This window comes from Triticum urartu, chromosome 2 (assembly GCF_003073215.2).
Source record: "Triticum urartu cultivar G1812 chromosome 2, Tu2.1, whole genome shotgun sequence".
NCBI classification, from domain to species: Eukaryota; Viridiplantae; Streptophyta; class Magnoliopsida; order Poales; family Poaceae; genus Triticum; species Triticum urartu.
Window position 1 is genome coordinate 344332744 of NC_053023.1, and position 23253 is coordinate 344355996.

Consider the following 23253-nt stretch of genomic DNA (forward strand, 5'->3'; position numbering starts at 1 on the left):
TTTCATAACTCCCTTTGGAGCCTTCTGCTATGTTTCCATGCCTTTTGGACTCAAGAGTGCCCAGGCAACTTACCAGCGATGTGTTCAGAATTGCCTTCATAAACAAATTGGGCACAATGTTCATGCATATGTGGATGATATTGTGGTCAAGTCCAGAAAGGAGGAGACATTGATAGATGATCTACGAGAAACCTTTGACAATCTCCGGGTTTACAAGATGATGCTCAATCCGGGGAAGTGTGTCTTCGGTGTCTCGGCAGGCAAGCTCTTAGGCTTTCTGGTATCAAACAGAGGCATTGAGGCTAATCCGGAAAAGATTGCATCAATTACATCCTTGGCTAAACCGGCATCAATTACAAGATAACTTTGTCTGGAGCAAGACAGATGATAAGGCGTTCGAGGATCTAAAGAGGCACCTAGCTGAACCGCCCGTGCTTGCAGCGCCGATCGATAAAGAGCAAGTATTATTATATGTGGCTGCTAATGCCCGGGCTGTTAGCGTAGCCATTGTGGTAGAGCGCAAGGAACTTGGCAAGGAATATCCGGTTCAACGGCCAGTTTATTATATCAGCGAGGTGCTCATTAAGTCAAAGCAGAGGTATCCGCATTAGCAGAAGCTGGTGTATGGGGTGTTTACGGTGAGCCGGAAGCTTAAACATTATTTTCAGGGCCATCCTATCACAGTGGTCAGTTCAGCTCCTCTAGGCGACATCATTCAAAACAGAGAAGCAACTGGCCGGATTGCCAAGTGGGCTATTGAGCTTGGACCTCATGGGCTCAAATATATACCCCACATAGAGTTCAAATCCCAGGCACTCGTGGATTTCATCAATGATTGGACGGAGTTACAGGCACCTGAAGAGAAACTAGATAATACATATTGGACTATTCATTTTGATGGATCGAGACAGTTGGTGGGCTCGGGGGCTGGAGTCATACTAACTTCCCCACGAGGTGACAAGTTTCGTAATGTCCTCCGTTTAATGTTCCCTTGTACCAACAATGCAGCTGAATATGAGGCTTTGCTTCATGGTCTTCAGATGGCTAAAGAGATGAATTTGATCCGGGTTAAGTGCTTCGGCGATTCAGATGTAGTGGCTCAGTAGGTGTCTGGCACTTGGGATTCTAAGGACCCACTCATGGCTGCATATCGGCGAGAGGTGATCGCAGTGGCTGGTCACTTTAAAGGTTATCAGGTGGACCATATAGACCGGCGGAAGAATGAAGCGGCAGGCGCTTTAAGTCGTCTTGGTTCCCAGCGTAAACTAGTCCCGCCCAATGTCTTTCTTGATGTGTTGCATAATTCGTTAGTCAAAGTACCAACCGAAGAAGATTTGGCTATTCCTGATCCAGAGGCTCAGTTGGTGGCAGCTCTGCATGCCATACCGGATTGGACGATCCCATATCTGGCTTACATGAACCGGGGCGAGTTACCATATGATGAAACGTTGGCTCGACAGATAATCCGGCGTTCCAAGTCCATGACCATACTCAATGGGGAGTTACATCGTTACAGTGTTTCAGGAGCAATTCAGCGCTGTGTTTCTCCTTAAGAAGGTTGTGAGATTTTGCAAGAAATCCATGAAGGGGATTGCGGTCACCACGCCGGTTCAAAGTCGTTGGTTGCCAAAGCTTTTCGCCACGGTTTTTACTGGTTGATGGCGCATGCTGATGCAGAGGATTTAGTCAAGAGATGTGATGGATGTCAAAAATTTGCCCGCCGTGCACACGTTCCGGCTCAAGAGTTGCGGATGATTCCGATTACGTGGCCATTTGCAACTTGGGGGCTTGATATGGTTGGACCCTTCAAGCGTTCTAAGGACAAAAAGACCCACATGTTAGTAGCAGTTGATAAATTCACTAAATGGGTGGAGGCAGAGCCAGTCAGCAAGTGTGATGCAGCCACGGCGGTTCAATTCATCAAGAAGGTGATATTCCGGTTTTGTTTTCCACACAACATTATAACAGATAATGGTACTAATCTGTCAAAAGGGGAGATGGAAGAATTCTGTCAACGTGAGCACGTCCGACTTGATCTAACGTCGGTGGCTCACCCCCAATCTAATGGTCAAGCAGAAAGGGTAAATCAAGAAATTCTACGGGGTATCAAACCAAGGCTTATGGTTCCCTTAAAGCGGACACCGGGTTGTTGGGTTGAGGAGCTACCTTCTGTGTTATGGAGCATCAACACCACACCCAATAGGTCTATGGGTTACACACCTTTCTTCATGGTCTATGGAGCGGAGGCGGTTCTTCCTAGTGACATCCGTCACGATTCGCCCTGTGTGGCAGCTTATGTTGAAGCTGATAATGAGAAGGCACGTCAGGATTCACTGGACCTGTTGGATGAAGAGCATGATTTTGCAGCAGCACGATCGGCGATTTATCAACAAGATCTCCGACGTTATCACAGCCGCCGGGTTAAAACCAGAACCTTTAAAGAAGGTGATTTGGTGCTCCGGCTCATCCAGGATCAGACTGATATGCACAAGGTATCCCCACCTTGGGAAGGACCCTTTGTGGTCAGCAAAAATCTGCACGGCGGATCTTACTACCTCATTGATGTTCGAGAGCATGAAGACTCACGTCAATCGGAGGAGGAGACCAAGCGGCCATGGAACATAGCTCTCCTTCGGCCTTACTATACTTGAAGCCATAGGCTCTTCATCTGTACATATTTATGACAGTGTATATATCATATAATAAACCAGAGCCTCCGTTATAAGCGGGGTATCTATTCTTTTTATATCCTATGTGTGCTTTTACAAGTTAACTGACAAAGCGGAGTTTTTTTAATCCGGCTTTAGCAGCTGCATAGATATAAAGAAAATCACTAGCGGCTTGGTCATATTTGAACTACAGCTACACCTCTTGATCAGTTTTTAAACCACGAAGGGATATCACTAGGGGGCTTGGTTGTCCTCACACCATAGCTACACCTCTTGATAGGCATTTAAGCCACAAAGGGAAAATTTTGTGGAGCCAAAGAGAGTGTTGTACATAGTACAGACTCAAACATGGGCACACACTAAGCATCGCTCACAAAGTTACTTGGGGGCTCTTTTTGCAAAGCAACAAAGAGTTTGAAAGGACCCTCGTAATTGGCTATCAAGCCATGGCTTGGAAGCCTGGTGTATTCACCTAAAAACCCGGGTTAACCTGCCTTCATCAAGTAAGCCACTCCTGTCCAGGTAATCCTGGTATGACCCATCGAACGTTTGACAAGTCAATATTTTACAGACCCTGAACTTGTCACAGTTAAAACGATGATTGGTTAATTTGAGGCCCATCTTAAAAGGATTTGTTAAATGGTTTAACTCAGAGGCCTGGCAGCCCATGAAAAGCCTCGATTTGGAGCCTGGAAGCTCGTAAAAAGCCTTGCATATTTTCCTGTTTGAATTTTGTTTGTTGAAGATCATAAGTATTTTTTGATAAACCGGCGTCCTTGACCCGGCTTGCTTCTCAACTACAAGTTGTGGGTACATGATCAATTATAAACTGGTGTTCATTGACCCGGTCTGGTTTGACTAAATCGCCAGGGTTATAAAGAAAATCCGGTGGTTATCCCGGTCCGGTTTAATATATAGACCGGCATTATGAAGATGGAGTTATCAACATTTCGGATTGGTATTAACACCTTTGCCGTATACACGTTTGGTCAACCAATGAGGTATGTTATGTACATTACTTTTTGTACAAACACTTGATTATTCATCTAGGTACTATATACTTCTTGGACATCATGACACGTCTAGCGGTAAACCGCTAGATACTTTTAAGTTGTTGTACCCAGGAACGCAATTCATCATGGGTTATGCATACATATATACCAAAGGGCGGCACAGATTGTCACAAAGTATTACGAAACATGCTTGATGGCATGGCAGATAGCGGAGTTTCAGCTATCCTATTACATGAAGCTTCAAAGCGGCTCAAATAGTATCATTGTTTTTCACAGTAGCCATATAAACCGGCAACCGGATCAGGACTCTTCATCGCGACGGTTTGACGGTTGAGGGTCAGTTGGTGTAGGCACTTCTTCATCCCTCCCCAGACGCTGGAAATCAGCCGTTGACCAATCAATTCCAGTTAATGCTTGGAACACTGCTTCCTCATGGATAAGATTGGAAGGTTAATATCAGGGGCGTAAGTGTGCTTACGAATCGGAGGCACAATTTCTTCGACTTCATGGATGTCGGCCGGCTATCTTTTCCCTTCTACATCATAAAACGGTTGAAAATGGGACAAATCGGTATCACCATCTGTTTGGTCAGCCGCCGAAGATCATCATTGTTGAAGTTTGAACCGTCTTCTTTAACGCCTGGGTATCCTTTAATGATATCCTCCGCTTGAAGGTCTGGAATCCAGGCTTTGGCTCGAATAAGGGCGGTTAAAGCTCCTGCTCTGGCAGCTGCTCTCTTCAATGCGGCAATACGGGCTGGTAACATGCCCAACTTCTCAAGGGTCTCCTTAATCAAAGTTGGAGCCGGTTTGTTATAAGTTGCCGTGCTAATAACCCATTGAGACCCAGAGTATAGCTGTTCAACCAATGTATATGCCGCTTTGAGCTTCATCCGCATATCTGTACCAAGATGAGCGATCCGAGTGCCTGCCAAAGATTTTATCAAAATTTTGTTCAGTTATAAGATTCATCGTCTGGCGCAACACACATAAGCAGACACTTACCAAAGATAGCAGAGGTCATAGCATTGATTTGGCATTTCAAACCGGCTAGTTCTTCAACCACTGGCTTCAGGGCTGCCTCGGCGTCTACAGCTCTTTTGGTTAAACTGGATTTCTCCGTTTCCCATTCAGCACGCTCTTGGTTGAAGGATTCTTTCAGCTTTTCCATTACGGCCAGGGCCTGGGTCAGCTCCTCTTTGGCTTTTGCAGCCTCGGCTTGTTGTGACTTCACATTCTCTTGCAAGTCAGAATTTCGGGCATCTTTTCTTCTCAGTTCAGTCTGCCACGTTGAAGGTATGTTAAACAAATAGCATATATATGTGCTAAAGTACAAAGCACATAACAAAGTTATGCACTTCATACTTGGGGGCTAATGCCTATTTGCTCTCAAGTACTACACTTTATACAAGTCTCTAGAACAATGCAAGCATTATCCTTGACACTTGGGGGCTAATGTGTGTTTGTTCTAAAATGGATGTGTGGTTTAAAAATCGGATTAACTTGCCAAGTTAAACCGGCCTTTGGGGGCTATGCTGCAGAAAGTTATCTAATTTTTTCAAGATGAGTCTTAACTATTGTTAGCGACCTGCCATTGCAAGGATCAATGATGGGATGCTTAAAGTGTTACAAAGACCCGGTTTGTGATTAACAATCATAAAACGGCCCTTGGGGGCTATTTGGGATAGTGTTTCAGCTATAAATCAATACACAAAGGGAGAGGAATTTACCTCATATTTCTCTTTCATCAAGTTAACCAAACCGGCTTCATAATCCCGGTTTGAGTGCAGACGGTTCAAAAAGCCAGAATGGAGCTCATCAGCGTTAAGATGAGCATAGCTTGATAAATCACTGCTCCATTTACCTTTCTCCCTGGCAGCTTGCTCTTCTTTGGCACTATGTTGAGCCAAAATGACGGGACGGCTAGGAGAGCTGTGGCCCATTCCAGTAATAATAACGTCATCACCTTGGCCTTCAGGGTTTTTGGTTGATGATATTGGAATTTCAGCATCTTTCACAGGGCTAGCCCAGTTTGGTTCAGCCGGTTCAACATCAGGCGCGGTAGGATCAGCGTCTGCTGGTTCATCAGTATTTTGGCCTTCAAGGGGCGGGTTATCAGAAGCAGCTTCAGGATGAGGGCTTTCTGGTTCACGAGTTTGTTCCGGTTCACCTCTTGGTTCTCCTTCTTCGGCGACCGGATCTTCGAGCGGATTGGTGGTCCGAGCTTTCTTACTGGGTCTGGCTTTGGCCCTGCAACAGAATAAAAGAGGATTAACATTCTTTTAAAAGGATTTATGGAGCATTCAAAGGAAAGGTTTTTACAACTTACCCGGCCATAGTTTTCAAAGGGGGGAGTTGAGTTGTTGTCGATTCACCAGAAGATGAAGGAGGTGTCACCTGATAATTTGCATCAGACGGATTAAGAGGCTGTCTGAAATAACCTGCCCTGGGGTAAGAATGGTCAGAAGTAGGAGAGACCTCAGACCGGCGCTTCCGAACTGGAGTATCAGGTAAACTGGCTGAAGTGACCTGTTGGCCACTGTGCCGGGTTGTCCGGTGAGCTTCATGCTGCTGAGTCTTCAAAATAAATGTTGGATCCAAGTGAGCAAGAGGATGAGAAAAGCTTACTTTCCGGACTGCTTGGCAAGTTTTTTGTGTCGGCATAGAGTCTGAACCGGAGGAAAGGGTAATTACCTCTACGTCATCAGCTTGACTAGCTTCTGCGTCCTCCTGAGGAAGATCATTGTTAATGAGACGCATGAAAAGAGAGCCAAGTGATTCAAGTTCTACCTCAACTTCTGGATCATCGGTGTCATCATCAAGCTCCATGTTAATCCGGTCAGTTGTTTTTCGTTTTGACGTGCGCTTTACGGCTTTGGTATTTGGGCGGGATGACTTGACCACTTTATCTCCAGTCGGCTTCGCCGCTTTCTCTACGGTTTTTCGTTTCCAGAAGGGGCCATCTCCCTGTATATAAAGAAGAAGGATTACATGTTGCATAAGCTAAAAACATCAAGAATGAGGGGGAAATATAATGCTTACAGCAGGCGGTTTGTTCTTGGCATAGAAGGGACTCAGACCGGTTTGACTACAGATCAGTTCTGACTCATTGAGAATCTTCTTTACACCTTCAGTGACTTCTTCCTCAGATAATTGGATGTTGCAATGGCGTTAAGGGTCGTCAACCTCACCGGTATATTCACACATTAAACCGGGACGCCGGCTTAGCGGCAAGATACTCCAGGATATCCAACAGCGCACAAAGTCCACTCCTGTTAAACCGTTTGCCATAAAGTCCCGAAGTTTGGCGAGTTGAGGAGCGTATTTCGCCCTTTCTGAAGAGCTCAGGCGTGGTGGCATGGGGTGAGTATTGGATAGTCTGTGATCATGAAAGTCGGGGAGGGAGTTTTCATCTTCAGGGGAAGTGTCTCTGCAATAAAACCAAGTTTGATTCCATTCCTTGGGGTGGCTATGATGTTTGGCATGAGGAAATTCAACTTCTTTCCACTTTTGAATAGAGACACCACCAAGTTCTGTGTTCGGGCGATTTACAAACTCTATGCACCAGTTTAGGTGAAAGAAATCCCGGAATAGTTCTGCAGTTGGTTCTTCTTGTAAATATACTTCACAGAAGACCTGGAAGTTGCATAAATTGGAAACCGAGTTGGGACCAATATCTTGCAGATGAAGTTGGAAGCTGGCAAGCACATCTCGATAAAACTTTGACCCTAGCAGTTTGAAGCCATGCCCTATATGGTCAACAAAGACCACCACCTCGCCTTGCCTTGGGGTTGGAGGATTTTCTGTTCCTGGAACTCGCCATTTGATTTCAGTTTTCTTAGGCAGGGAGCCGATACTAACCATCTCATTCAACCGAGTCTCAGTAACCCGGGAACGAGCCCAGTTGCAGGCAGTGAATTGTTTGGCCATTGCAAAACAAAACAGGCTGAAAATGAAAGGCCGTTTTATAAATTACGCATGATTATATGCAAGATACAAGGGAGTAAGAAACATACTGATATGTGAAATGGTGTAAACCGGAGACTAATACACTAAGGGAAAAAGGTAATACTAGTACAGGATTATTCAAGCACTGTTAAACTAGAGCATAATTATGAAGGTAAAATGCTCCTCCGGTTTATCAGAGGGCTAATGGCATAGACTGCTTATACAAGGTTAAACCGCCTATGTTGGTGTAAGGAGAAACAGATCTCACAGTGACATATGAAACTTTCGGATCTAAGATAAGACATAAAAGTAAAAATAATTGGATCTAGAAGGGGTGCAGAACCGAAGCAACTTATGAAGGACTAGATCAGTTCTTTGCGCATAAGGGTTTGTGGTGACAAGGGAAGGTTAGCTACAGCAAGGAGTACGTCAGATATGAAGTATTCACCTAAAGGCCATGAAATAGAAACAATGAAAGCTCTGATGAACCTCAAGAACAGCGAAGAACAAGGAAACCCTAATGGATCTAAGAAAGAAAGGGGAAAAGACTTACTGCGACGGCGGAAGCAGCGGAAGGGCGTTGTGGAACTCTGGTGCGAACAGGTTGATGCAGCGGCCAACGGCGAAGCAGAGGCGGAGTTCGAAGATGATGGCGGCGCTCGGGTGCGAGGTCGTGAGAGGAAGAAGAAGTGATGAATGGGTAGAGGAAAGAAAAGAAAAGGGATCCGATGTCCCTATTTATAAGGCGAAGAGATGAAACGGCAAGTGCGGGAATCGAGGAGCCCAAAAATGGATAAGTTAATAAGGGTGTCGCCTCGATGGCTGAAGACATATTAAATGAAGGTAATCTTCGACATCAACGGATGGATGACGTCAGGACGGTTTATCATAATCTTGAAGTATGATGTCATGGCGGTTTGCAAGATCGAGGTGAAGATATGAGGGAAGAAATTTTCTAATTATAGAAGATTGACATGAATGAGTTCAAACCAATCTGGGGCCTAATGTTGGGGATATTACTACTGGAGGTAAACCAGCCTTGTGTAGCCGGGTTGACTCCTTGAAGATTAGAAGCCCATAAAGATGCAAGGATGATGGCGCTTCATGGAGGCCCAAGGCCCGAAGGCGGGTTAAAGCCTGTAAATGTAAACCGGCTTAGTCATGTAATTTGTATTGTAAGATAGGAAGGATAGAGACCGAACTGGATACGTTTATGATCCAGCATCGGGACTCTATAAACCGGCGGGCGTCAACCTATGTATAAAAAGGGACGACCCGGCAGCGGTTTAGGGACAGACAACAACTCGAGAGCTAGACAAAGCGGATTCGCTCCCTGGCCTTCGAAACCCTAGCAATACCAATCACAACTAGACGTAGGCTTTTACCTTCCTCGAAGGGGCCGAACTAGTATAAAATTCCCCGTGTCCCCTTGTCCGGTTTAAACCCCTTAAAGCTTACCCGTAGCGATGGCTCCACGACTAAGTCCTTTCACAAGGACATCTGCCGTGACAAACCCACGACAAGAGTGGTACGGTAATCCTCTCCTAGAAGTCATGTTATTAGACCATCACTACTGGAAAACAGGTTATTAATGGCGCACCTATTTTGGCTACTAATGGCGCACATTAGGTGCGCCATTACTAGCACGCCATTAGTAAGTTTTAGTAATGGCGCACATTTGGTGCGCCATTACTATCCCAGACAGTAATGGCGCACCTAATAGTGCGCCATTACTAACCCTTAGGTGCCCCACTAGTAATAAAGCCAAGTGCGCCACTAGTAACCTTAGAGGTGCGCCACTAGCTAAAAAGCTAGGTGCGCCACCAATAAAGGCTGAAATGCGCCACTAATAGTATATTTGAAAAACAAAAAAAATACAAATTTACAAAAAACAACCTATAAGGAAAAATAATTTAAAAACAAAAAATGAAATAGAACCATAATTTTTATTATAGCAAGAATATTGCCATGTCTTTAGAAGTATCCAATAAAAATAAAATTGCACAGAAATAAAACAAAATCCTATAACTAATCTTCTACTCCCTCCGTCCAAGAATACCTCTCGCAAGGGGAGGAAATTTTGAACTGAAGTGCATTTTACATTATAACCCATCATATTTCAAATCAAAATCAATCGAGTCCACGTCCGGTCGGCAGCAGCGCCTCGTCCTGGCATCGAGGAGAGCCAGAACTCATCTCTTCGGTAGCTCGTCACCACCCTCCCGGCAGCCTCCGACATCACATACCCACCCTCCCGGCGTCGATCAACTGCTTTGAGGTAGCAGGTTCCTCCTCTGTGTCTGCTCCTGCAATTAACACTTTGAATGCAATTAACAATTTAAATGTTAACAAGGGGCAAAGACAAGATGGATCAATATATAACAATGGAGTACATGCACAATTAGATGTTCAAGCTGTTTAATGTCACTCCCATCATCACAATTTCATCTCAGGAAATGGAGTAGAATAGATTTAATTGGATCTTTGAATGATATGGTTACTTACAAGTGTCAGGGCTATTACCGTCAGTTAAGTAATTGCACCAGATTAAAGAGGAGCCAAAGAATTTACAAGTGGTCTAGTGCATATGCAAGTGCAAGTTACTCAGTTAAAATTCAGTACTCCATTGCCCAAAATAATTCAGTTAAAATTTTGTTAAAAGATCACTGAATTAACCAAGTACTCCAGGTCAGGCCCTAGTTACTCAATGCATAATTTCTAAACCTATCATCAATGGAAGGTCACCAATTATAATTGAGCAGTAGCTAATTGACCAAACACACCGAGCTTATGCATAACACATTAGCTGCAGAAAGTACTCACCTTGCGGTGATTATTTCACAGGGATAAACCTCCAAATATAACCACTATACCACACTATATAAATTGTGAATCAAGGAACTGCTGCAATTGACATGAGAAGATCAACAATATATGCTCACCTCGAGGAACAAAGTCAGCTCCATATATATGCTAGCTCCAGGGTAAATATGCCACAATATCACACCTTGTGAAAAGAGCATCTTATTAAACAGTCGGTCACAAACATTCTAATTTCTTAACATAAAAAATTACCTTGTTTGAGGTAAATTAATTGCTAAAGTTAACATAAAAAATGTAAATTAGATTAACTGTAAACTGTTCAAGGAAACAGAAAGTGCAAACCGCATAACAAACAAAAATAGCAAGATTAGCCTCTTGTTTACCATTAAGTTTGGACTCTGGACAAAACGTGTTTTGATTGATCATACAGTAGATTTACGGGGCATCTCGCCGAAGGACGGGTCCTTGGCGATCTACTCCGCCATCTCCTTGATGCTCGGGTCCTGCGCCCATGCCACAACAAAATCCATGATTCAAGTTAATTGTCACACAAATTCCCATGAAATCGAAACAAATTCACAGGAAATTCGAGCTTGTATAAATAAATCTTCCCAAGAACTCAACTTTGACAATGGAGAGAACAGAGCAGAGTATTTCTAGTTTTGCAGAAACTGTAAAATGCTTCAGTAGAGCTTGGTTACATTGAGCAAGTTCGAATATGTTAAAAATGGACGCGAATATCTTCAGTGAAACCCAACCAAATTAACAACCGATTCAAACCTGTAGTATATGTAAGTCCTCCAAGAACTCGCATATGAAAATGAACAGAACAAAACAGAGTATGAAACTGTAAACGCTTGTTTCAGATAATTCAGTATAAGCTCTTGGTTAAATTCAGCAAGTTCATCATGGTGGAGAAGTCGAAGGGGCTGGCCGGAGCAGCCGCCCTGCGCGCGGGCTGCCGCCTCTGCTCCTCCGCCGCAAGTTACAGTCATACACATTAAACTGATATTAAGTTATATTACCTCTCAATGAGTGTAACTATGAACTACTGAACCCCATTTAGATCAGTAATGCATTTTATTTCTATCATCTACCTACCACAGTTGGATATTAACCAATCATAACAATATCTATATGACATGGCTAAACAAATTGACGATCCCAAAAAATGCTCGAGAAACTCTGAGCGTACTCATTGACAGGGAGCAAAGTATTACATCATATACCTGTATATCCTGGAGACTCTGAAATGATAGAAAATGGGATGATTATGGCAACTCTAATACACTGGAAACAGGCATTGACTTTAAATTAAACCAGCTGGGCAAAATAATAAGCTGCAGGAAAGAACTCAACAGACATTTGGCAGTTCAAAAAGTTGTAATTGGGGCAATAGAAAACCAGGTCAGAGACTGACCAAAAGGCACAGCTGGTCCAGGTCGCCACAGGATGGCAAGATTACAGTTGGCACGCCGCCCGTCAATTACTTGATAGGGATCCATGCAGGCCATCCTCGCCGAATCTGGATCGCGGAAGGTCACCTGTTCGCATGTCCGCACAAAATTAAGACAAATTAACATCGTTGAAACACATTCCCCCAATTTTCCTTCCCCAAAACGAAATTGCTTCCGCATTCACTTCAAATAGTTCTGCAATTCATGATGAAACACCTAAATTTTAGTCCAATTTAGAGGCCTAAAAATTCCCAAGCAGCCAAAAAATGTTTTTACATGGACGACGCCCTAGGCCTCATGAAAAATTTCCCTGTTACCGCCCCAAAGCAATCAGCTCCGCGAGCTTGCTCTATTATTAGCACCGCAAACTCCCAAATTCACAAGCCTTGCAAGCCGATCACCGCCGTTGGTGGTCACAAACCATCCCAATTGAACCCCAGACCCCTGATCCCCACAAACCTCTGGCCAAAATATCACAAAACTCTAGCTTGAAAATCAAACCCTCCCCATGATCCCCACCCCGGAAGAACACACAGCAGGAAAGAAGAAACAGAGGAGGAGGAAGGAAGCGTGCTCACGAATCCGTATCCCTTGGACCTCCCGGTGGCGCGGTCGGTGATGACGACAGCCTCGAGGATGTCCCTGTGGCTGGTGGCGGAGGGGGTGGCACCTGTGAAGCTCGTGGGGAGGATCTGGCCGGTTCCCGGCGAGTGGAGACGGCGGCGGCTCCACCACTCCCAGATCCAGCGCCGACGCTGCCTTCCGATCCGTCGCCGCCGAGCTCGGGCTCCTTGGCTGCGACTGCCGCGAGGAGGCGCGAAGAGGACCGAAGAGAGAGGAGGGCAAGGGCCGCCGCGCAGGAAGAGGAGGGAGCACTGGGAGGCGGCATGGATCGGGGCCGGGTCGAGGCCGAGAGACGTGTGTGCGTGGGGTGAGGGAGAAGAGGATAGGGTTCCGTGCGAGAGAGAGAGAGAGAGAGGGGAGAGAGATGGTGGGCGGTCGGGCTGCGGCACTTGCCTACAAAACCACAATGGCGCACCGCATGGAAAAGTGCGCCATTAGTATCAAAAATAGCAATGGCGCATCAGGGGAAAAGTGCGCCATTACTATGTTCAGAAGTGGGTCAAAGCTTGGTCAAACATAGTAGTGGCGCACTTTTTACTAGGTGCGCCATTACTATTTTAGATACTAATGGCGCACTATGTATAGGTGCGCCATTACTATATAGTAGTGGCGCACCGTATGTATAATGCGCCATTAGTGTCTATATTATCTATAGCATGTTTACTAGTAGTGCATGGCGAACCTACAAACTATGAAGAACCTATGATGATCCCAGATTCCGGTAGATGGCTTGAGGCCATGAAATCTAAGATAGGATCCATGTATGAGAACAAAGTGTGGACTTTGGTGGACTTGCCCAATGATCGGCAAGCCATTGAGAATAAATGGATCTTCAAGAGGAAGACGGACACTGATGGTAGTGTTACTATCTACAAAGCTCGACTTGTCGCAGAAGGTTTTCGACAAGTTCAAGGTGTTGACTATGATGAGATTTCCTCACTTGTAGCGATGCTTAAGTCTGTCCGAATCATGTTAGGAATTGGCACATTTTATGAAATCTGGTAAATGGATGTCAAAACTGCATTCCTTAATGGGTTTCTTAAAGAAGAGTTGTATATAATGCAAACAAAAGGTTTTGTTGATCCAAAATGTGCTAACAAAGTGTGGAAACTCCAGCGATCCATCTTTATGGACTGGTGCAAGCATCTCAGAGTTGGAATATACACTTTGATAAGGTGATCAAAGCATATGGTTTTATACAGACTTATGGTGAAGCCTGTATTTACCAGAAAGTGAGTGGGAGCTCTGTAGCATTTCTGAAAGTATATATGGACCACATATTGTTGATTGGAAATGATGTAGAATTTCTGGATAGCATAAAAGGACATTTGAATAAGATTTTTTCAATGAAATACCTCGGTGAAGCTGCTTACATATTGGGCATCAAGATCTATAGAGATAGATCAAGACGCTTGATAAGACTTTCAATGAGGACATAACTCGACAAGATTTTGAAGTAATTCAAAGTGGATCAGAGTTCTTGCTTGTATTGTATGGTGTGAAGTTGAGTAAAGACTCAAAAACCGACCACGGCAGAAGATAAAGAGAGAATGAAAGTCATTCCCTATGCCTCCGTCATAGGTTCTATAAAGTATACCATGCTGTGTACCAAACCTGTTGTGTACCTTGCCATGAATTAGGCAAGGGGGTAAAATAGTGATCCAGGACTAGATCATTGGATAACGGTCAAAATTATCCTTAGTTACCTTAAAGAGGACTAGGGAAATGTTTCTCGGTTATGGAGGTGATAAAGAGTTCATTGTAAATAGTTATGTCGATGCAAGCTTTGACACTGATCTAGAGGACTCTAAGTCTCAATCTAGATACGTATTGGATGTAGGAGCAATTTTCTAGAGTAGCTCCATGCAGAGCATTGTAGACGTAGAAGTTTGCAAAATACATACGGATCTGAAATGTGGCAGACCCATTGACTAAACTTCTCTCACAAGAAAAACATAATCACACCTTAATACTCTTTGGGTGTTAATCACATAGCGATGTGAACTAGATTATTGAATGTAGTAAACCCTTTGGGTGTTAGTCACATGGCAATGTGAATTACGGGTGTTAATCACATAAAGATGTGAACTATTGGTGTTAAATCATATGGCGATGTGAACTAGATTATTGACTCTAGTGCAAGTGGGAAACTGAAGGAAATATGCCCTAGAGGAAATAATAAAGTTGTTATTTTATATTTACTTATATCATGATAAATGTTCATTATTCATTCTAGAATTGTATTAACCGAAACTTGATACATATGTGGATACATAGACAAAACACAGTGTCCCTAGTAAGCCTCTACCAGACTAGCTCATTAATCAAAGATGGTTAAGTTTCCTAACCATAGACATGTGCTGTCATTTGATGAATGGGATCACATCATTAGGAGAATGATGTGATGGACAAGACCCATCCATTAGCTTAGCATATTGATCGTTTTGTTTTATTGCTATAGCTTTCTTCATGGCAAATACACATTCCTTTGACTATGATATTATGTAACTCCCGGATACCGGAGGAATACCTTGTGTGCTATCAAATGTCACAACCTAACTGGTGATTATAAAGATGCTCTACAGGTATCTCCGAAGGTGTTTGTTGAGTTGGCATAGATCAAGATTAGGATTTGTCAGTCCGAGTATCGGAGAGGTGTCTCTGGGCCCTCTCGGTAATACACATCATAAGCTTGCAAGCAAATGACTAAGGAGTTATTCACGAGGTGATGTGTTATGGAATGAGTAAAGAGACTTGCCGGTAACGAGATTGAACTAGGTATGAAGATACCGACGATCGAATCTCGGAAAGTAACATACCGATGAACAACGGGAATTAAGTATGTTGTCATAACGGTTCGACCCATAAAGATCTTCGTAGAATATGTAGGAGCCAACATGGGCATCCAAGTTCCGCTATTGGTTATTGACCGGAGAGGTGTATCGGTCATGTCTACATAGTTCTTGAACCTGTAGAGTCCGCACACTTAACGCTCGATGACGATATAGTATTATATGAGTTATGTGATTTGGTGACTGAATGTTGTTCGGAGTCCTGGATGAGATCACAGACATGACGAGGAGTCTCGAAATGGTCGAGAGGTAAAGATTTATATATAGGACGATGGTATTTGGACACCGGAAATGTTCCGGAGGGTACCGGGTACTTATCGGCTCAGTGGAAAGGAGTTTCGGGCACCCCCGGCAAAGATATGGGCCTTATGGGCCAAGTGAGGAAACACACCAGCCCTAGTGCGCCCCTGTACAGGCCATCCCTATGAGGAGGAGAAGGAAAGAGGGGAGGGTAAGGAAAGTGTGGATTAGGATTCTTACTTCCTTCCCTCTGCCCCCTCTTTCCTTCTACCTCAGTTATATAGGGCAGGGGGCGCGCGGCTTGGGAGGGACTCCAAGTAGGATTCCTCCTACTTGGGCGCCTCCTATGGGTGATCCTCCCTCCCTCCCACCTTTATATATGAGGAGGAGCGCCTACTACAAAACAGACAATTGCCTTAGCCATGTGCGGCGCCCCCCCCTCCACAATTTACACTGTCGGTCATATCTTCGTAGTGCTTAAGCATAGCCCTGCAAGGATCACTTCACCATCACCGTCACCATGCCGTCATGCTGACGAAACTCATCTACTACCTCGACAGCTTGCTGGATCAAGAAGGCGAGGGACGTCACCGAGTTGAACGTGTGCAGAACTCGAAGGTGTTGTGCGTTCGGTACTTGATCGGTCGAAGCTAGAAGAAGTTCGACTACATCAACCGCGTTATCAAACGCTTCCGCTTATGGTATACAAGGGTATGTAGACACACTCTCCCCCTTGTTGCTATGCATATCCATGGATAGATCATTGTGTGTGCGTAGATTTTTTTTGTTTTCCATGCAACATTTCCCAACAAAACTTTCCCTTTTTGAGATAAACGGTGTCGCACAAAACAAGCATGCTCATCTAATGATTTTCCCTCAACTAAGCTAGTTGGGTTTTCAGCACGAGCACAAATGGATCGAAGATGATCCTAGTAGAAAGCTTCAGTAGTATGATAGATTTTGGGTGGTTCTTCAACCATTGGCTTAGTAGTACAACTAATTTTTTTGGTATTATGCATTTCCTACCCATAACTAATGATACTCCCTCTGTCCGGAAATACTTGCCTTAGAAATGGATAAAATGGATGTATCTATAACTAATTTAAGTCTAGATACAACCATTTTTAGGACATGTATTTCCGGATGGAGGGAGTAGAAAACAAGAGCACAAAACAAAAACTACTTAGTGATAAAGCAAACAAGCACACACGAGAATATTCACCGAACGCTATTGCTCCCCGGCAACGGTGCCAGGAAAAGGTCTTGATAACCCACAAGTATAGGGAATCGTTTGTAGTCTTCTTCGATAAATAAAAGTGTCGAACCCAACGAGGAGCTAAAGGTAGAACAACTATTCCCTCAAGTTCTATCGACCACTGATACGACTCTATGCACACTTGACGTTTGCTTTACCTAAAACAAGTATGAAACTATTTTGCAAGAATAAAACTACGAGTACTTTGCGAGAATAAAACTATGAATAAATTGCAAGGTAATAAAATTAGATAGCTTTTGTCAACAAGAAAGTCATTTGTCCCTAGGCAATCGATAACTAGGCTGGTAAATGATACGTCCATTTTGCATCATATTTTGCTACTGTTATTTATAATGCTTTTTGGAGTAATTCTAATGTCGTTTCTCTCATAATATGCAAGGTATACACAAAGAGGGAGAATTCTCGCAGTTGGAAATCCAGACCTAGAAAAGCTACGTCAGGGCACTTATTCTGCACAACTCCAAACAAGCTGAAACTTCACAGAGATTTTTTATCAAACATATGATGAATATTGGAGCAAATAACTACCAAAGGGGGCCCACCAGGTGGGCACAACCCACCTAGGCGCGCTAGGGAGCCCAGGCGCGCCCTGGTGGGTTATGCTCACCCAGGCCCACCTCATGTGCCCATCTTCTGATATATAATTCATTTTGACCTAGAAAAAAAATAAGGAGATGACTTTCGGGACGGAGCGCCACCATCTCGAGGCGGAACTTGGGCAGGAGCACTTTTTCCCTCCGGCGGAGTGATTCCGCCGGGGGAACTTCCCTCCTGGAGGGGTAAATCATCGTCATCATCATCACCAACAACTCTCCCATCTTGGGGAGGGCAATCTCCATCAACATCCTCAACAACACCATCTCATCTCAAACCCTTGTTCATCTCTTGTGTTCAATATTATTACCGGAACTATAGATTGGTGTTTGTGGGTGACTAGTAGTGTTATTACATCTTGTAGTTGATTACTATATGGTTTATTTGGGGGAATATTATATGTTCAGATCCAATATGCTATTTAATACCCCTCTGATCTTGAGCATGATTATCATTTGTGAGTAGTTACTTTTGTTCTTGAGGTCACGGGAGAAATCATGTTGCAAGTAATCATGTGAACTTGACATGTGTTCAATATTTTGATAGTATGTATGTTGTGATTCCCTTAGTGGTGTCAGGTGAACGTCGACTACATGACACTTCACAATATTTGGGCCTAAGGGAATGCATTGTGGAGTAGCAATTAGATGATGGGTTGCGAGAGTGACAGAAGCTTAAACTCCAGTTTATGCGCAATTCCATAAGGGACCGATTGGATCCAAAAGTTTAATGCTATGGTTAGAATTTATTCTTAATACTTTTCTCATAGTTGCGGATGCTTGCGGGAGGGTTAATCATAAGTAGGAGGTTTGTTCAAGTAAGAACAACACCTAATCACCGGTCCACCCACATATAAAATTATCAAAGTACCGAACACGAATTAAACCAACATGATGAAAGTGACTAGATGAAAATCCCGTGTACCCTCAAGGATACTTTGCTTATCATAAGTAACCCTTTTGGCCTGTCCTTTGCCTCAAAAGGATTGGGCTATCTTGCTGCACTTTACTACTACTATTGTTACTTGCCCATTACAAATTATCTTGCTATCAAACTACTCGGTTACTTGCAATTTCAGCACTTCCAGACATTACCTTTCTTAAAACCACTTGTCATTTCCTTCTGCTCAAAATTGATCCCGTATACTTGTGGGTCATCAAGGCTATTTTATGGCGCCGTTGCCGGGGAGTGAAGCGCCTTTGGTAAGGAAACATTTATATATATAGTGTGCTGAAATTTATTGTCACTTGTTACTATGGAAAACAATCCTTTGAGGGGTTTGTTCGGGGTATCTTCACATCGACCGGAACCATAATTAGCTACCCCTCAACCTACTGCACCTACTGAAAATATTGAATATGAAATTCCTTCGGGTATGATAGAACAACTGCTAGCTAATCCTTATGCAGGAGATGGAACCTGTCGCGGGACATCCACGCCCACCTATGGGACCAGGAGACCCCTTGCTGGTTCGGCAGGGGGACGACGCGTTGCACAAAGAGCAGACTAGCGCACGGCAGCACGACAGAGATCACACAAGCAATTTACCCAGATTCGGGCCGCCGTGAAGCGTAAAACCCTACTCCTGCTTTGGTGGATTGATGGTGGAATGGAGGTCGTGAGGCGTAGTACACTTGCCCGCCAGTGGTTGCCTATGGGTGGCAGCGACTACACGCGTATGGGTTTGTATACTTTCTAACCTTCTAACCCCTCCTACGGGTGCCATGGGCCTACTTTTATAGATTAAGGGGTCACCACAATGGCAAAATAGTCATTATCCACTAATATGATAGCAAACAGTGCTATCGTACCTAACTCTGCGGGCTGATAGGGTGCATTAAATGCACCGCTTAGTGTCACATCACTGGTTGCCTGACAAGGTTTGCCGGGCTATCTTGCCAGCTCCGCGCCTGTTCTTTTGACACGTCACAGGACGGGTGTCACTTGTGGGTTTCTTCTGTAGGAAATGACTGCCATGTGGCGAATGGCTGCCAAGTAATCATGTTGCCGCTTGACATTGCACTGATTGACGATGTGGGTCGCGCTTGAGTGGTTGGTGGGATGGTTCTGCCCCTGCAAGCCCCGGCAGGCCTTGCCGGGGTGTCTTGTCGCCAGCTTCTGGTGGTGGCCTTGCCCCTTGCCGGGCTCGCCTTCCTGGTAAGGGAGCCCTTCTCTTGCTGATACATTGCTCTTCTGCCTTGATCTTGGTCCCTCTGAACTGCATGTTGGTTCTTCAAATCTCTTTGTCCCTTGATCTCTGACTTGGGCTGGTGCTTCAATCTCACTCCCGTAAATGTGCATCGTCTGGGCAATGGACCCAGGGTCTGTTGCACCGAAAGAAGCCCCTAGGCCTGCCCTGAACGCGCTGCGGAGCGTCATCGGGGTAGGGCCTAATAAGTGCACACGCAGGGTTGCTGAAGGGGTTGGCCCCTTGAGGTTTCCATCGCTGCTTCATTAGCCTTGATTTCGGGCCAGTTTTCGGTTTCTCCACGCGTGGTGTAAAGCCAGTAGTGGTGGGCCCGCTCCAGTGATGGCCCATGAATGACTTCAACGCACGGGGTAGAAACTGCCAATTTACTCTTCCCACGGCGCATCATTATCCTTGACCATGCATGTTGCATGAATCGTGTGGGGTAGGTGACGGAGGCGCGTGGCGTGGGAGAGCATCTTAGATGGGGTCGGCCCGCCTTGAATTGGCGGAGGAGGGCGGTGGTCCCCCGTTGATGGATCGGCTGCCTTTCCTCGCCCAGCCTATAAAAGGGAGGGGCGAAGGAAGGCGGAGTCGTCCATGTTTGCATTCTTCCTCTTCTTCATTTGTTTTCTGCTTCCGCTAGCGATGCTGAAGAGAAGAGCCAAGGGCCAACCCCCGGGCTCCTGCTTGGTGTCATTATTGCCCCATGTTGGTGCTGATGCTCGGGGAGTTAGTCTCGTCCTTGGCATGGCGAATCTCTTGGTCTCTTCGAGGCTCAGTCGGGAGGCATGGTTGGAGATCGTCAGTAATCTAGCATTGCCCCTCCCGGAGGTCTTGGGGCGGATGTCGACGAGAGGCGTACCTTCCTGCCCGGTGAAGCGACGGTAGCGTTGCATGCTTGTTCTGGGCGATAACGCTACCGTCTCTGCCCCTTCTCCCTTCTCCCCCCATTTTTGTTTGGGAGGGGTGACGGGCCTTACTCGTCACCTTACGCAGCTCCTGAGTGTGTGCCGCCTGCGGACCGCAGCGGATGACCTCTCTGTTGGCCCCTTCATCGCCGCCCTCTCCTAAGCGCCCCTTTTATTCTCTTCTCCCTCTTGTTTCAATATCATGGGGAGGAGGAGCGGAGAAAGGAAAAGAGGGGTTACAGGGTACTTATCTTTTTTCAATCTTAAACTTGTAGGCAATCGCAAGATTTTAATTTGAATAATGTAATTTCTCGAGTCCATCTTTGTGTTCTGTAATGCTTGTACTTGTATTAGCATATGAATGAAAAAGATGAACCTTGCCGGGAACCCGTTGTCGTGGATCTAAGACTGGCAGTAGAATGGGGGGTAGGTATGAGGAGGCAAGATCCTAGCTATGGCGAAGTTGTAAACATGAGTTTTACGAGTTCAGGCCCTTCGCTGAGGAAGTAACAGCCCTACGTCTCGGTGCCCGGAGGCGGTCGACTCGATTATTGAAAGTGCGTTATATCGACTAGAGGGGGTGAATAGGTGATTTTTATGAAATTCTTCACTGAGAAATTTGTCGGTGAGGAAATTCCTTAGCGAAGAACTACTAGCAACGGAATAAGTACTCAAAAGTAAACATAACAGAATACAAGCATAGTCATCATGATGAAATGAAGACAGGCACAGAGTACAGGAAGCGTAAGCACAAGATAACACAGGATGAAGACAAACAAACTGAAGAAATTGAACTGAGGAAATTGAGAAAGTCTTCAGTCAAAGTCTTCAAACACAGACATGAACAAACACACAACACAGTTATGAGGAAATGAACAAGTTGAGGGAATAGAACCAGTAAGCTTGGTGAAGACAATGATTTGGTAGACCAGTTCCAACTGCTATCTCAGTTGTACGTCTGGTTGGAGCGGCTGAGTATTTAAACTCGAGGACACACAGTCCCGGACACCCAGTCCTGAACACGCAGCTCAGGACACCCAGTCCTCACCGTATTCTCCTTGAACTAAGGTCACACAGACCTCGTCCAATCACTCATGGTAAGTCTTCAGGTGACTGCCGAACCTTCACAAACTTGGTCACTCGGCGATCCACAATTCCTCTTGGATGCTCTAGACCATTACGCCTAACCATCTGGAAGAAGCACAATCTTCAAAGGTAACAAGGGTCGGATCCACGCAGGATCAATCTCTTCAGTGATGCTCAATCACTTGGGGTTTGTAGGTGTTTGGGTTCTGGGTTTTTCCTCACTTGATGATTTTCTCTCAAAGTCCTCGGAGGATGGGTTGCTCTGAAATGACAAGTGCCAGTTTCTCTCGAAGCAGCCAACCAGCTAGTGGTTGTAGGGGGCGGGTATTTATAGCCTAGGGAGCAGCCCAACATGATAAGACATAAATGCCCTTCAATGATATGATCGTCAGGTGGATAGATATTTTGGGACAGCTGGCGCATAGCACAGCAACGGTCGGAATTTTGAGTAGCAAAATCCTCGGGGCTATCATGTTCCTCACTCTGTAGGAAATCCGCACTGGCGAATTCCTAACTCCTCAGTCAGAACAAATTCCTCAGAGACCAGAAGAACTTCGTCTCTCTCGCTGAAGAATATGACTGGACTGTATGAGATTTCCAATGGCTTCACTCGAAGGGATTGGTAGGTGTAGGATTTTGAGTTGAGCGTCACATGGAAATTTTTCCTTCGTATTTCCTCGACCCCCTTTAACAGTATGGTATTTCCTATGACTCAAGAAAGAGAAAATGAAACTACGGAAACAAAAGTCTTGACGCTTCATGTTCCTCGAATGAATACCAAGTCTTCAAGGTCACACCAATTTCTTCACTTTCAAAGTCTTCAGAAAGTCTTCAGAGATTTAAAGTCTTCAGTCAAAGAACTTCATTTTTAGGGGTCGACTTTCTCTGTAAATATCAAACTCCTCATAGACTTATAGACCTGTGTACACTCACAAACGCATTAGTCCCTTAACCTATAAGTCTTCAATACACCAAAATCAGTAAGGGGCACTAGATGCACTTACAATCTCCCCCTTTTTGGTGATTGATGACAATATAGGTTAAGTTTTCAACGGGGATAAACATATGAAGTGTAAATACTTACATTGTGGAATTTGATTGCAAGATATAGAGGAACTCCCCCCAAAGATGTGCATAGTGAGGAATTTGCTTTTGAAGCAATGCACACTTGAAGAGTTGAATCATGGAGATCTCCCCCTATATCTTGTAATTCATACACGCATTTTACATATAACATTGAAGAATTTGAAATGCATGATGAAATATGGTGACGGATGTAATTCAGCATTCATGCAATAATATTAGCGAGGAATAAGCATGCAGAAAAACGTCTCAAAAGTATCAGAGCACCATCGGGTTTAAGTTTACAACTCGATCCAATAAAGTCTCAGAAGAACGAGAGTTGTAACTTGGAAAAAAACGCCCATATAGAAAGACCCGCTTGAAGACTAACTCAAAATTCTCCCCCTTTGTCATCAAATGACCAAAAGGATCGAATATGAGGACTAACGCCCCTGAAGAATATCAAGTTGATGAAGGAGCGCCAGCGTTGTTGGGGTCGTTTGTCATAGTA